Consider the following 14,798-nt stretch of genomic DNA (forward strand, 5'->3'; position numbering starts at 1 on the left):
AGGAAAGTGCTCTACCACTAGAGTCACAGCGCCACTTCTGGTTTTCTGGTGGTTTATTGGAGATATGAGTCTCACGGACTTTCCTGCTCCAGCTGGCTCTGAACCTCGATCCTCAGATCTCAGCCTCCTGAATAGCTAGGTTTACAGGAATGCACTCGGCAAGAGGGACCTTTTTTTTTGCGGGGGTGGGGGAGGTGGGGGGGGAGGGAGAGTCCGGTTGTGGGGCCTGAACTCTGGGCTTGGGGGCTGTCCCTCAGCTCTTCAGCTCAAGGCTAGCGCTCTACCACTAGAGCCACAGCACCACTTCTGGCTTTTTTCTTTTTGCTTATGTGGTGCTGGGGAATCGAACCCAGGGCCTCATGCATGCAAGGCAAGCACTCTACCACTGAGCCACCTTCCTAGCCCCAAGAGGGACCTTTTAAGGTGTCAGGGCTGGGGCTGGTGCCAGATCCTGGGTGGCAAGTACAGGGGGAGGGGCAGTTACTAACTCTGCCCAGGAAGATGGACACGCCCTAAGAAGAGGGCTTAGCTGATCTGACGTTTCCAGATCTGTATTGGAGACAGGACCAGCAAAGAAGCTGGGAAGGAGGCTGGGAAGCCCAAGCTACCCCCAATTATGTAGTCCCCACCGCGTGTGTACAGAGCCTCTAGCAAGCTCAGGGACAACACGGTGCACCATGCCCCTCCCCATCTTCTGACACCTCCCATGCCCCCCGTCCTGCTGCTCCACTCAGGGGCAGGCGGAAAGTCCCCCAGCCCTTCCTTCCTGAGGTTTCTGAGATACTAAGCCAATCGCCCCACCACCCAAAGCCTTTGCCCTCAAGGTGGGGTGCCCTGTACCCTGAGAAGTGCTCTTTATCTGCCTGGGGCCTGTCTCCCAGTCAGGCCTCAGCCAGATAGCCCAGAGGTGCTGGGAGCTGCCCAGCCTCCCTTGAGCATGGTGACATGCCGCCCTTTTCCTTCTAGCACATTCAGTGGCCTCCATGTGGGCCTGGATTGCCCGCCCAGATCCAGGCTCCATCATCCACCCCAGTCTGAGAAAGTTTTTGGACTGGGTCCCCCCCCCCCCTCCCGCCCTGAGCGGATGACTCCACGTCCCGTTCCCTATCTGAACAAGGTGAGACCACCTCGCGGTCTCCTGGGTTTGTCCTGGGACTCCGGGGGCCCCGGAGCGCACGTGTAACGCTCGGGGCGCACGCAGGGCTGCGCGTGCCGGGGGCACGCTGGTTGCCCTTTCTCCGCGGTCGGGTCGGCGTCTGGGCTTGTTGATCTCCGGATCTCGGCTCTGCCAGGCTAGGCCAGCCTCCCGCCGGCCGCCCGGCCTGCCCGGGAGCTGCCCCCGCTCGATCCCTCGCCGGGAGCGCCTCCCGGGGTGGGGGACGGGGCGGGGGACGGAGGCAGCGGCGGGCTGTGTTTTGTTCCCTGCGGCGCGTGGAAGTCTTTCAGGCCGGATGAAAGCGCAGGCGGAAAAGCGGCGCCGCCGCGCGCTCAGCTGCGCCTCGGTCCTCCGGGCCCGGTGCGCGAACAAAGGCATTTGCATGAAAACAGGAACTCCGTGTGTAAAAAGGATCGGTGGGGGGGGGGGGGGTGCGACGCACACCCCGGCGCCCCACAGCTGTGCGCCCCTCACCTCCTCCGCCACCCCAGGAAAAAGCGGGGCGCAGCGGCCCGAGGGGGGAGGGCGCAGCGGCCCGAGGGGGGAGGGCGCTGCGGTCCGAGGGGGGAGGGCGCTGCGGTCCGAGGATCCCCCCCGCCTCCTCCGCGGGCGGAAACGGCCGTCCGGGACCCGGAGCGCGCTCCGCAGACCCAGCCTGACTGCTCCGGGGAGTCTCGATTGGGGCGACGGGAACCCCGGCTCCCCCTTCCCCCCCCCCGCCCCGGCTCCCCAGGCTCCAGCCCAGCCCGCTGCAGCTCCGGGCCTCGGCCTCGTGGCGCGTCCCCCGGGGCGCCAACGTGTCCCCCGCACCGACTCCCGGGGCTGCGGGTTCCCCCGCGCCCGGCGCGCCCGCGGGCTCGGCCCCGGCGGGTGAAACCCTTCCAGCGGCGCCCCGAGGCTGCGTTAGCGACGGGGTTCCAGCCCGGGGAGGTGGGGTGGGGTAGGGGGAATGGTTTTGCCACCGCGGAAATGGACATCCGAACCCCGCCGCTCCCCCTTTACCACTGCGCACCCAGGGCGGCTGGCGTGGGCTCTTGGACGCCTGTTTCCCTCTTGGCAAACGGGGTGGGGTGGGGGGCGAGGGAAGGGCTAACGAAGTGCCCGGTGCTCGGTTCCACGCCGCCAGCCAGGCGCTTGGTGGCACCCGGAACCATCTCCAACCCCGGTTTACAGACGCGGGACAGGCGCGGGGGAGGAGGCCCGGGCGAGGGCTCGGCTGCCCCGGACCCCACGAGGGAGGGAGTGCAGAAGTGTCCTGCGCGCAGGGCTTGCACCCCCAAAGGCTTGATGCAGCGAGGGAGGGGCCGGAGCTGCGGGTCCTCGCCTTCCCTGCTGCGCGCGGGATCCAAAGGACAGCCCTGCGGGGTCCTGGCTCGGCCGGGCTCTGGCTGGGGAACGGCCTGAGGGGCCACCAGCGGCAGTAAGGCGCTGGGGTCGGCTTTCCTCCTGTGTCGAGACTATCATCATCATCATTATTATTATTATCATTATTGTTAATTATTGACAGTCCGAGGCCTTTTCTGCAGAAGCCGGTTTGCTATTCAGAGCAGACCAGGGCTCGGCTCCCCGCAGCAGTCCCCGGGAAGGAAGCCTCGGCTGCCCTCCCGTGGCCGGCGTGGTTATGGCAGCCTGCGAGGCTGCCGGCAGCCGGGGGAAGCCCCCCTCACTCAGCTTGGGCTCTCTGCACCAGGCCTGGGACTGTCCAGGAGAGAGGAGGGAAATAAAAGAGCCCATGGGTTCTTGAATTGCTGTTTTTTTATTCCCCGAGGATCCTGGGAATCTCGGAAGCAGGAGAATCAACTCTGGAGTGGGAAAGGCATGGGAGGTTCCATAGTCCGCTTTTATGTGCTTTTGAATGGATAACAGGCCTCTAGGATTGGGAAGATTAAAAAGGAAGAGAGAATGCAGGGAAGCCTCTTTTACACTCAACAGGTGAGTATTAATTACTAATGATTGACAGCCCACCCATTTCCCCAACAGTCCTCCGCAGAGTAAGGGACTCTGTGCAAATACTAATATTTCCAGGCCAGAAGCTTTCCCTATGTACTCCTGGGCATCTTGTTGCTTTATTTAAAAATGTAGCAGGATAAGCTGGGCACCAGTGGCTTGGGCCTTTTATCCTAGCTACTTCAGAGGATGAGATGTGAGGAGCGTTGTTTAAAGCCAGCCAGAACAGGAAAGTGCGAGAGACTGTTTAATCTCTGATTAACCACCAAAAAGCTGGAAGCAGAGCTGTGGCTCAAGTGGTAGAGCACCAACCTTAATCCTGAAGAAAAAGCTAAGAAAGAGTGCAAGGCCCCCGAGTTTAAGCCCCAGTACTATCATCCCCCCCCCCCAAAGAAAACTTTCAAAACTTTTTTTCAGCACAAATGGGTATTTTAATGGTGGCATAAGTAGATAATCTAGCAGTTGTCACAGCTGTTTAATAAATAATTCTGTAGTGTTCAAGAGGCAACAGAAAAAAACAACAAAGCTCCAAACTAACACGTTCATATGACTGTCCATGAATCCAACAGAGGCAGTTTCTTCCAGATGCAGCACAAATAAACATTCACTTGGTGACTCTGGGAACTTTCCTAATTACACATTCATGTGACCAAACAGCTCAGCACGCTTTCACTCGCCAGCATTGCTTCCACACACTTTGGGTGAGAGGAATTTTGTGTGTGCCACCTCATCAGTTTGCCCTTCTGTGAAGTCAAAAACTTTTCGACTGGAAGTGGCGCTGTAGCTCAAGTGGTAGAGCGCTCGCCTTGAGTTGAAGAGCTGAGGGACAACGCCCAGGCCCAGAGTTCAAGCCCCACGACCGACAAAAAAAAAACAAACAAAACTTTTCAACTGTAATTTATCCACAGGCAGTCAGAAGAACTCTGATGTTCTGATCATGGACATTAGACACCAACAGACATTAAATCTTGAAACCAGGAAATGGCTTACTTAACGCTGTCCAGGTCTGAGAATTACTGAGATCTATAGAGATGTGAAAATACTACAGTTTCTGTATGCCCCTGACCCCTTGTTCACATATTACCCTGTAACTTACTACAACTGAGCTTCATGCTTTATCCACATTGTGTAGACTCTTCTTCTTCAAGGCCTCCTCTCTCTATCCCATCCAGAATAACCCATTGCATTCAGTCATCCGGCTTTTCTTGGCTGTGACCATTTCTTACCTTTCTGGCATTTGATGCGCTTGAGAGCTTTGAGGGAGCACTGGTCAGGTACTGAGTAGGAAGTCCTTCTGCTTGAGATTGTCGGGTGTCATTCTCATGATGAGTGAAGGGTCAGTGGGTTTTAGAAAGGAACACTCTAGAGGTGACAGGTCTGCTCAAGATGTGATATCAAGAAACATGTCATCAGCTCCAGATAACATCAGTGATGTTAACCTGAATCAACAGGCCAAGGTAGTGCTTGCCAATTTTCTCCACTTTTTTTTTTCTTTTCTCTTCTTCTCCCTTTCTGTGTGGTTCTTGGTCACAGGAGGTCAGCATACAACCATACACAGCACCACTTCAGGGATGGAGGGCTTCTCTTCTCCCCTTCCTGGTAGGTTAAGTGCCTCTGTAAAACACAGAGAATGCTGTTACTTCTTTATTCAATCATTTATTCGATTACTGGGCACTCAGGGATATTTATTTTGTACTTTGTGTCATACTTCATTACTACGTGATTTGTTTTGCATTCACGTGATTCCAATTTGTGCCACTGAGCGCTCTTCCTGTGGGTGTCGCTTTGGTGCAGTTCTATTTGTGAGCTCTTCCCTTACTTTCTGGTAGTGAGGGATAGTCCAGGGTCTTGGTGTATTATTATTATTACCTTTTTTTAGCCATGTCTTCAAGAAGACTGGCTCTTTGGTTTTTGTTTTTGTCAGTCATGGGACTTGAACTCAGGACCTGGGTTCTGTCCCTAGCTTTTTTACTCCAGGCTTGTGCCCTACCACTTTGAGTCACAGCTCCACTTCTGATTTTTGAGTAGTTAATTGGTGATGAGTCTCATGGGGACTTTCCTGATTGGGCTGGCTTTGAACCTCAATTCTTAGATCTCAGCCTTCTGAGTAGCTAGGATTACAGGTGGGAGCTACCAGTGCCTGGAAACTGGCACTATGTTATTGGAGACTGGGATTATAAAACAAAATTTGAACACTCTGTGTGTTCCTTGTTACTGGAAACCCACACCCAGTATGCTGAGCTAGGAAATGTGTGTGTGTGTGTGTGTGTGTGTGTGCTAGCTCATGCATACACATAGCTACTTATTTCTGTTTCTCTTTGGAATCTATAGTAAGCTAAATGAGAGCTCATGCTAATGTGTCTCATTCTTACCCATTTCCACGGCTCTCTCCTTTTCCTCTCCTTACAGATAACTTCTTACTTCTATAGTGAGAAATCTGACCCCTACCCCCTGCCGTCCATTTACCTCATTGTTCAGTCTGACACGTGTGCTTGCACTTCAGAATTGTCAACCTGTACTCCTGAGAAACAGCTTGACTAACTAAAGGGCCTACAGACAGCTGTTTTGGTCTCCAGTGTTTTAGCCTATAGTCATTTTCCATGCCATTTTCAGCACCTCTGTCCCCCACCCCCTGCCCCAACCTTCTAGATTATGTCATATGTTTAAAATACAATCAGCTTTGTCTGCCATTGTCCTCTATCTATCCTGTGATCCTGAACTTTCCTGTTAGATTGTTTTGAAGTTTGAATGCATTCCTTTTTCACTTTGTGCTATGGAGTGCTATGGCTTTTGACAAATGGATTGTGATAAATGGATGCCAAAGAGCTCCGCGTATGTTCTATTAAACTGGTATTTCTGCTAGTTACCTCACTACCATGAAGAATGGTTTCATGGCTCCTGATATCCACTGTTCTTCACGTTCAGCTTCCGGTCTTTAAACCTCTGGTAATCACCGATCTCTTTTTCCATCTCTATCATTCTGCTCTTTAAGGAAGTTGTATAAGTGAAATTGCACGTACTGTGTAACCCTTAGTAACATGCATTGAACAATAGATGAGTTTGGGAAGATTTGGTAGCTCAATAAAATAGAGCCTTCCAATCCACGGATACACCATACCTCCTCATTCTTGTTTGTTTTGCTTTCATCTCCAAGTCTCTTCCCCTGCCCCCAAGCCTCTGGTAATCCACATTCTACACTGCTTCCAAGGGTTCAACTCTCTTAGTTTGTACCTATAAGTAAGGTCACATGGTATTTGTCTTTCTGTGCCTGGCTTATTTCACTGAGTTTCTCCAGGTTCGTGCAAATTGTTGCAAATGGCAGGATCTCCTTTTTAGACACAGGATGGGGTTCCGCTGTGTGTAGCTGCGCACTACATTTTCTTTATCTGTTGATAGACTGTGAGGCTGATTTCATATCTTGGCTATTTTGAATAAGGTTGCCCCAAGCATGGGGTAGAAGATGTCTCTTCAATGTATCACCTCATTCCTTTTGAATATACACGCAAGAATGGGATTTCTGGATCCTATGATAATTCTAGTTTTAATGTTTTTTTAAAGTAGCCTCCACACTGTTTAACACAAAGGACTGTATTGTCTATTCCGACCAACAGTGTGTAAGGGTTCCTTTTTTGCCTACAACCCCACTAACACTTTTATATGCTTCTACTGTCAATGAGATCCAAAGAAATGGCCACTCTTGTTCTTGACGTTGGAAGTCTGTGTCCTCTTACTTTCTTTCTTGGTTAGTTTGGCTAGAGGCCTATCTATTTAGTTAATCTTTACAAAGAACCAACATTTGGTATCATTGATTTTTCTCTATTGTTTACATGTTTTCAATTTCACTGATTTATACTCTAATTTTTTTATTATTTTATTCCTTCTATTGCCTTAGATTTAATTTCATGTTCTTCCTCTGGTTTTCTAAAAAAGAAGTTAAACTATCGATTTTCAGAACTTTCTTCTTTTCTAATATACACACTTAATGCTATAAATATCCTTCCAGATACCGTGTCAGCTGAAACCCACAAATTTTGACAATTCGTTTTTCCATTTAGTTCTGAATATTTTCTAATTTCTCTTGAGACTTCTGCTTTGACTCATGGTTTATTTAGAAGTATATTGTTTACTTTCCAAATAGATTCTACTATCTTTTTGTTATTGATTTCTGGTTTAATTCTTTTATGGTCTGAGGATATCATTTCTGTGATTTCTAGTCTCCTAAATTTGTTAAGGCATATGCCCTGGTCTATCTGTGTGACCGTTCCATGAGCCTTTGAAGAGAATGTATATCGGGCTGTTATGGGAAGAAACGGTCTGTGATTGTTCATTAGATCAACTTCATGGACGGTGCCATTTGGGCCATTTATATACCTTTCTGGTTTTCTGTCAGCTTCATCCGCTCATGACTGAGACGAGTTGGAGGTCTCCAGCTCTAAGAGCAGATTTTGCTGCTTCTCTTTTCGGCACGGTTTGTTTTGTCTGTGGATTTTGACACTTTGTTCTTTTGGAGCTTAAAACCCATCTAGGTTTGACCTGCTTATTGCTGTGTAATGTCGTCGTTTATCCCTGATAATCTTCCTGTTCTAAATGAATACAGGCATACCAGTAGTCCTTTGATGAATAGAAACAGAGTACCTCTTCCTCCATTCTTTTACTTTGAGAAGCAAAAAACAAAACAAAACAACCAAAAACCCCAACCAATTCAGAGATAATTTACACCCACCACAAAATTCATTCTCTTGGAGTTTGTTTAAGCAGAAACTATTCACCGTGATCAGTTCCTTTATTTTTATTACCCTCCCCCCAACAGAAACTCCACAGCCACTGAACAGTACCCACTCCCCCCCTGCCCTCCCTCGCCCAGCCCCTGGTAACTACTAATGTCACCAATGTTCTCCTGTCTCTATGAATTTGCCTGCGTCTAGCCATTTCAGGTGAGTGCAATTTGTTTGTCACTTTGTCTCTGGCTCTCTTAGGGAGGTGTTTCAAGGTTTCCCTTTGTCAGAGCATTTATCACAGCTTGAGGCCTCTCTGCCGTGGAGTGAAATCCCTTTATGTGTATAGAGGTCCTGCGTGTTTACCCTTCATCAGTGGAGGGACACAGCCTGCTCCCACTTTTTGGCAATTGTGAATCATGCTGCCATGAATATTTGGTGGATGACTTGTCTGTTTGAATTATTATTTTCCGTCCTTTGGGGGCTTAAGGCTAAAAGTGGAATTGCTCTGTCATCGGCTGATTCTCTGTCTAGCTTCTGGAGGGCCTGGCAAACTTGCCTACAGAGGCTTCACCATTTTACATTCTTACCAGCAGTGTACAAGGACTTCAATTTTTCCATAGCCTTGCCTCCAACACATTGATTTCCATAAAATATTGATAGGTATGAAGTGATACCTCATTGTGGTTTTGATTTTGCATTTCCCTAATGACTACTGACATTGAATGTCTTCCCATATATGTATTAGACAATTATATATCTTCTTGGAAGAAATGTTTATTCAAGTCTTTTAGTGTGTGTGTGTGTGTGTGTATCCCCAAACAGGAAGTGAACTCAAGGCTTCACACTCTCCTTCTGCTCATGCCTGGAGCTCTACTGCTTGAGCCATGCCTCCAGGTCCAGTTTTTTGTTGATTAATTGGAGAGTAGAGTCCCATAGGTTTGTCTGCCTTGGTTGTTCCTCAGATCTCAGCCTTCTGAGTAGCTAGGATTACAGGCGTGAGCCACCAGTGCCTGGCCAGATTGATTTTTTCAGTTGTAGGGCTTGAGGTCAGGGCCTGGAAGCTGACCCTGAGCTCTTTTTGTTCAAGATTAGTGCTCTACAAAGTAAGTGCTCTACAAGTGGAGCTATAGCACCGCATCAGTTTTCTGGTGTGATTTTGGAGATAAGAATCTCACAGACTTTTCCTGCCCAGGTTGGCTTTGAACCATGATCCTCATATCTTAGCCTCCTGAGCATTAGTGATTACAGGCGTGAGCCACCTACACCTGCCCTGATGGATTTTTTTTAATGTTGAACCTTCCTTGCATGTCTGGGATGACTCCCACTTGGTCATAGCATTTTGCTGATTTTACTCACATTGTTATTACTAACTCAATCTCTTGTTATAAGTCTGTTGAAATTTTCTATAACTTCAAATTCAGTTAAAGTAATTTGTTTCTTTCCAGAAATTTGACCATCTTATCCGATTATTCAATTTATATTCACAAGCTTTGTTCCTTGTACTGGCTTATAATCTTCTTTTAGTTCTATAAAATTGGTAATAATGTTCCTATTTTTAATTCTGATTTGAGTCATCTTTTTTTCTCTTTTTTTCCCATCTAGCTAAAGTTTGCCTATTTTTAATCTTCTTTTGATGAACTGACTTTTGATTTCATTGATTCTGTATTGTGTTTCTAATCTTTATTTCTGAGCTCAGCTTTGAGTTTTGCTCGTTCTTCTTTTTCCAGTTCAAGTTATTGATCTGTTATCTTCCCCCCTTATTAATGTGGATGTTTATAGCTATAAAATTCTCTTTAGGCAGTACCTTTGATGCACCCCATGAGTTTTAGTACATTATGTTTTATTCTTGTTTGCCTCAAGGTATTTTCTAATTTCTTTTGTGATTTATTTTTCTTTGACTCATTGGTTTTTAAGAGTATTTGCCAGGTGCCAGTGGCCCACACTTATAATCCTACCTATTCAGCTGAGATCTGAGGATTGAGATTCAAAGCCAGACTGGGGAGACAAATCCAACAGACTCTTATGTCAGATTTACCAGTAAAAAGCCAGAATTGGAGGTTTGGCTCAAGTGGTAGAGTACCAGCCTTGAGTGAAAAACCCAAGCAAGATTGCTAAGTTTCAGCCCCAATAGTGACACAAAAGAAAAAAAAAGTATGTTTTTTAGTTTCTGTATTTTTATGAATTTTCCAGTTTTTATTCTGTCATTGATTTCTATTTCACTTTCTTGTGGTCAGAAAAGATAACCTTAAAAAAAAAAGACAGCGTTAAAGTACTAAAAGGACTAGTTAATAATAACTAAAAGACAGGACAGGAAATCAAAGTAAGAAAAAACACTTTATATAATTTTAGTCTTTTAAAATTTAGCAAGATTTATGTTGTGGCCTAACAAGTAGCCTTTTTGAGGAAACATGTTTCCATTATAACTGTTTTTTGTTTTTGGTCAGTCGTGGGGGCTGAACTTTGGGCCTGGGTGCTGTCCCTCAGCTCTTCAGCTCAAGGCCCTACCACTTGAGCCACAACGCCACTTCTGGCTTTTTTCTGTTTATGTGGTGCTGAGGAATCGAACCCAGGGCCTCATGCATGCGAGGCAAGCACTCTATCACTGAGACAACTTCTCAGCCCTCCATTATAACTTTTAATGTGCTGATCGTAGGTATTAAATTGTCCGTCTGGGAATTCTAAGATCTATGTTATATCTTATTCTGCTTCTGATGGTTGTTTTGTCTCTATCCTCTGTACTTTTCCTGGCTTTTGGGCCTATATGTCAGGCTGAATAATGGATCTTAAAATGAGAAGATGATCTTCAATTATCCAGGTAGAACTTAAATACAAGCACATATTTCCTTATAAGAGACAAATAGGGCCAGGCACCAGTGGCTTATGCCTGTAACCCTAAATATACAGGAAGTTGAGCTCTGAGGATGGTAGTTCAAAGACAGCCCAGGTAGGGAAAGTCCATGAGGTTCTTATTTCTAATTGACCATCAAAAGGCCAGAAGTGGAGCTGTGGCTCAAGTGGTAGAGAGCTAGCCTTAAGTGGAAAAAGCCTAGGGACAGCACCCTGACCCTGAGTACAAGCCACAGGATCGGCACAAGAAAGGAGAGAAGAGAGAGGAGAGGGGAAAAAGAGGAGAGGAGACAGGGGAGAAGGAAGAAGGGAGAGAGGAAAAGGGAGAGGGGAGAGAGGAGAAGGGAGAGGATGTGATCACAGAGACAGAGATTCCTGTGGATTGGCCCCAAGCCAAGGAATGTTGGGTTTGGAGGCGTGGCTCAATTGGTAGAGTGCCAGCCAATGAATGAGTGCCAGGTACCCAGTTTGAGTTCCGGACTGGGGGTGGGGGTGGGGGTGGGAAGGAATGCCAGCATCTGCCAGGAATTGTAACAGGAATTACGGGCCCAAGCCTTCCAACTGGAGCACAATTGGCCAACCTCTTGATTTTAGCTCAATGATACCGACTTTGGATATTTGGCCACCAGAACAGTAAGAGAATAAATGTCTATTTTGAGTCAACCTGCCATGGCAATTTGTTACAGTAGCCTCAGGAAACTCATACAGCATACCTTGTTTACTTTTGGTTGAAAGTTGGACACGTTCTGTGGGGTAACAAATATTGAGGGAAACAGACCTTCAGGGTGAGGCTTGATGTGAATCCTGCCGGGACTTGGGCTCCATTTCATCTTGTGATAACAGGTGCCAGGAGTAGATGGTTCCTTTAGGGTCCTTGTTTCCTCCTCTTCTCTTGGTTTCCTTGAAACGGTTCCTCAGACTCTGTCTTGCAGCTGTCACTCATGACATTATCCTGGAGCCTGATTGGCAGATGGTAACATGAGGAGCTTTCTGGAGGGAAAACCTATAAACCATGACGTTGTCTCTCTCCTCCCCTCCCTCCCAGAGCCTTACATGCGTGCTAGTCTGCACTGAGGCAAATTGCCAGACAGCTAAATAAATGCTCCCCTGACTTGTGGTCTTGCTCTGGGTAGCAGTCTTGGGTGTAATGGACTCCCAAGGTTTCAGATGGTTGCCTGCCCTACGAGCTGTATTCTCTGATGGTTTCAAGAAAAGTCATGGATTTCTTTCAGCTTCTGCTACTTTTCCTTATTCTGATCTGAAAAGAGGAATAATGACATCCAAGCTCTCTACAGGTTGGAGTGAGAACCATAAGCCACTACCCTGGCCATTTTAATGTCAGTCTACTACAGCAAGTGAGAAATATTAGGAGCCACAAATATCATAGGACTTATACTCTTGGAGTTCTAAAAACTGGGGCATGTGGACTCAGAGTTTTATAATGGAGGAGTAGTAAATTGGTCTTCTTTTTAAGTTTTTCATTGTTATTATAAAGGTGATGTACTGAGGGCTTAGTTACATAAGTCAGTAATGTGTACATTCTTTTTCTTTTTCTTTTCTTTTGTCGGTCCTGAGGCCTGAACTGAGGGCTTGGGTGCTGTTCTTGAGCTCTTTTCCTCAAGCTTAGAGCTCTACCACTTTGAGCAACAGTGCCACTTCTGGTTTGTGGTGGCTAATTGGAGATGAGTCCCACTGACTTTCCTGCCAGGGCTGGCTTCGAACTGCAATCCTCAGTTTCAGCTTCCTGAGTAGCGAGGATTACATTTCTTTATGAACAGTATCACCCCTTCCTTCATTCCCTTCCAGGTTTTCAAGAATCATAAATTGTAAGAATAAAATATTTCCTTGTTGAAGACCTTCCTGGGCTGGCTTGTGCTGACAGATAATCAGACACAGACCGTTCCCTTGATCTGACACTGGTCTAACCTCCATGGCTTTCAGATCATTCTCAAAGCCTATGCTCTCTCCCCAACTCCCTTGTTAAACCAGGGTTCCAACCACATGTCAGAATTCTATAATATAAGCAGGGCACTGGTGGCTTACACCCATAATACTGGCTACTCAGGAGGCAGAGATATGAGGATTGCAGTTCAAAGCCAGCCCAGGCAGGAAAGTCTATGAGCCTTATTTCCAATTAACCACTAGAAGGCTGGGCGTGGAGTTGTGGCTCAAGTGATAGAGCACCAACCTTGAACACAAAAGTTCAAGGACAGGGCCCAGGCCTGGAGTTCAAACCCCAGGACTGGAACACACACACACACACACACACACACACACACACACACACACACACACACACACACACACACACACACACACACACACACACACACACAATGCTAGGCTACACCCACCCAATTGATTTCCATGTCCAGTGAAGGTGTTGGTTTGAACAACAACTTCCATCCAACTTGGCAGGCAGACTCTCTCCCACATCCCTATACTCTAGCTCCTATGCTCACTTCCCCTCAGAGGTGGAGTTATTAGAAAGTGTTTCCTCTAGTAACAGCTGACATGAGTCTCCACACTTTCCATCAGCCTCTGCTCTGTGATAACCATCTGTGCTATCACAGACTCTGAGGTATGATTGGGCGTGATAACAATCGTGTCTGTCTCCTGTCTTGCTGGGTTCCCTCTCCCCCACCCACAGGTGCCTCACGGGAGGGCAAAGAGCCTGGAAGTCCACCACTGAAGCCACCGGTATGTGTTGATGTTCGCTATCCTATCAATCTGCTCTTTTAGGGGCCAACAACTGAGTCATGGTTGAAGTCTTAAGCTCCAGGACCACAGAAGTTAGCTGGAATTGTGGGAAATATCCAAAGAAGGAGCTTCTTTAGCCCCTATTTTGTTTTTCTCTCCCCCCCCCCTTATTTCTTTTCCTCGACTCATTGAGTTTTCTTAATGAGTACCCAGTTGGGTTCACCAAGACCATTTCAGGAATCACATCTAGACAAAAGTAAAGCAAACAAAAAAACATGGCAACCTTTCACATCTTAGTCTGACCCAAAGTGAAAGAGGGTGGTTAGCCTTTCACATCTTTGTCTGAAATTTCTCCCAGCCAGTCTTTTCCTCTCTCACTGTAGGATCAACCAGGGGGGCTGGGAGTTCTGAGGACCACTCTCCAAAGGGGTTTTCTCAGAAGTGGGGCCAGGGGCAGTAGCTAGCCCTCTCCTGAAGCGAGTGTGAGTTCTTAGGGTGGAATGCTTGATACCTTGGCACCGTATGCACAGGCATTCATGAGAAAATACTTGTTGAGTGCTTTCTGCGTGTTGAGCCTTGTGCGCAGTCTCACCTCGACTTCTCTGGAAGTTGCTAGAAATTCTCTGTAATAAAGTATGGTAGGCGCTCCTCTGAGGTCAGTGGCGGAGGGGGCTGTGGGTTGGGACTCCGCAGCCCACTGGGTGGTGAGGTCAGGAAGGCTTCCAAGAGGAGTCATTTGAGACAGAAGCTGCAGGACAAGGAACTCATGGCTGAGTGGTCAGCCTCTCTCCAGCTCCATTCTTTTCCCAGAAGGCCTCACTTTGCAGTGTCCTTGGAAACCGTGACAGGCCACCGAGGTGTGAATATCCATCACCCAGTCGCTATGGGCCTTTCCCCCAGCCCCAGACACTGCCCACAGTTGCAGACACCTCTTCCTCTCCCACCAACACCCCCCCGCCCGCCAGCCACAGTGTGTGTCTTCCAGCTGGGGGTTGGATCCTGCCAGCCCTGCTTCCAGCCCATGGCATTGCACACAGCCCACCTCCTACCCCCCATTCTCCCCGAGGAGGCACCCTGGGATCCTGAGATTCCAGCCATTGCCCCTACCTGTCACTCTGCTCCCACCATAGCGGTCTTACTGTGGCTTAGAGATGCATGCCCTCAGGCCTGGTCCTGCACCTTCCATTCCCCTCTCTGGATCATTCCCCCTCCTTCTAGAACTCTCCATGGCTCCCCCTGCTCAGGTCCCAGCTCACATGCCCCCTCCCCAGTTACAGCTTCTTATACAACCCGCTCTCTGTCTCCCGTCTTCTACCCGGAACAACACTGCCCATTTACTCCTGATGTCCACCCATCTCTTTGGAATGTGGCCTCTGGAAGGGCAGAGGCCTGTCTGGCCCACTGCCTACTTGTTCCACTAGTGCCTGGCA

General features: G+C 48.0%; 1 pseudogene; it reads left to right on the forward strand.

Moving 5' to 3' along the window:
- The first annotated feature begins 1,451 nt into the window (after positions 1-1,451).
- The window catches only part of LOC122120391, a 29,442-nt pseudogene continuing 16,095 nt past the window's right edge, over positions 1,452-14,798 (forward strand).

This window comes from Dipodomys spectabilis, unplaced genomic scaffold (assembly GCF_019054845.1).
Source record: "Dipodomys spectabilis isolate Male_0828 unplaced genomic scaffold, ASM1905484v1 ptg000175l, whole genome shotgun sequence".
Taxonomy (NCBI): domain Eukaryota; kingdom Metazoa; phylum Chordata; class Mammalia; order Rodentia; family Heteromyidae; genus Dipodomys; species Dipodomys spectabilis.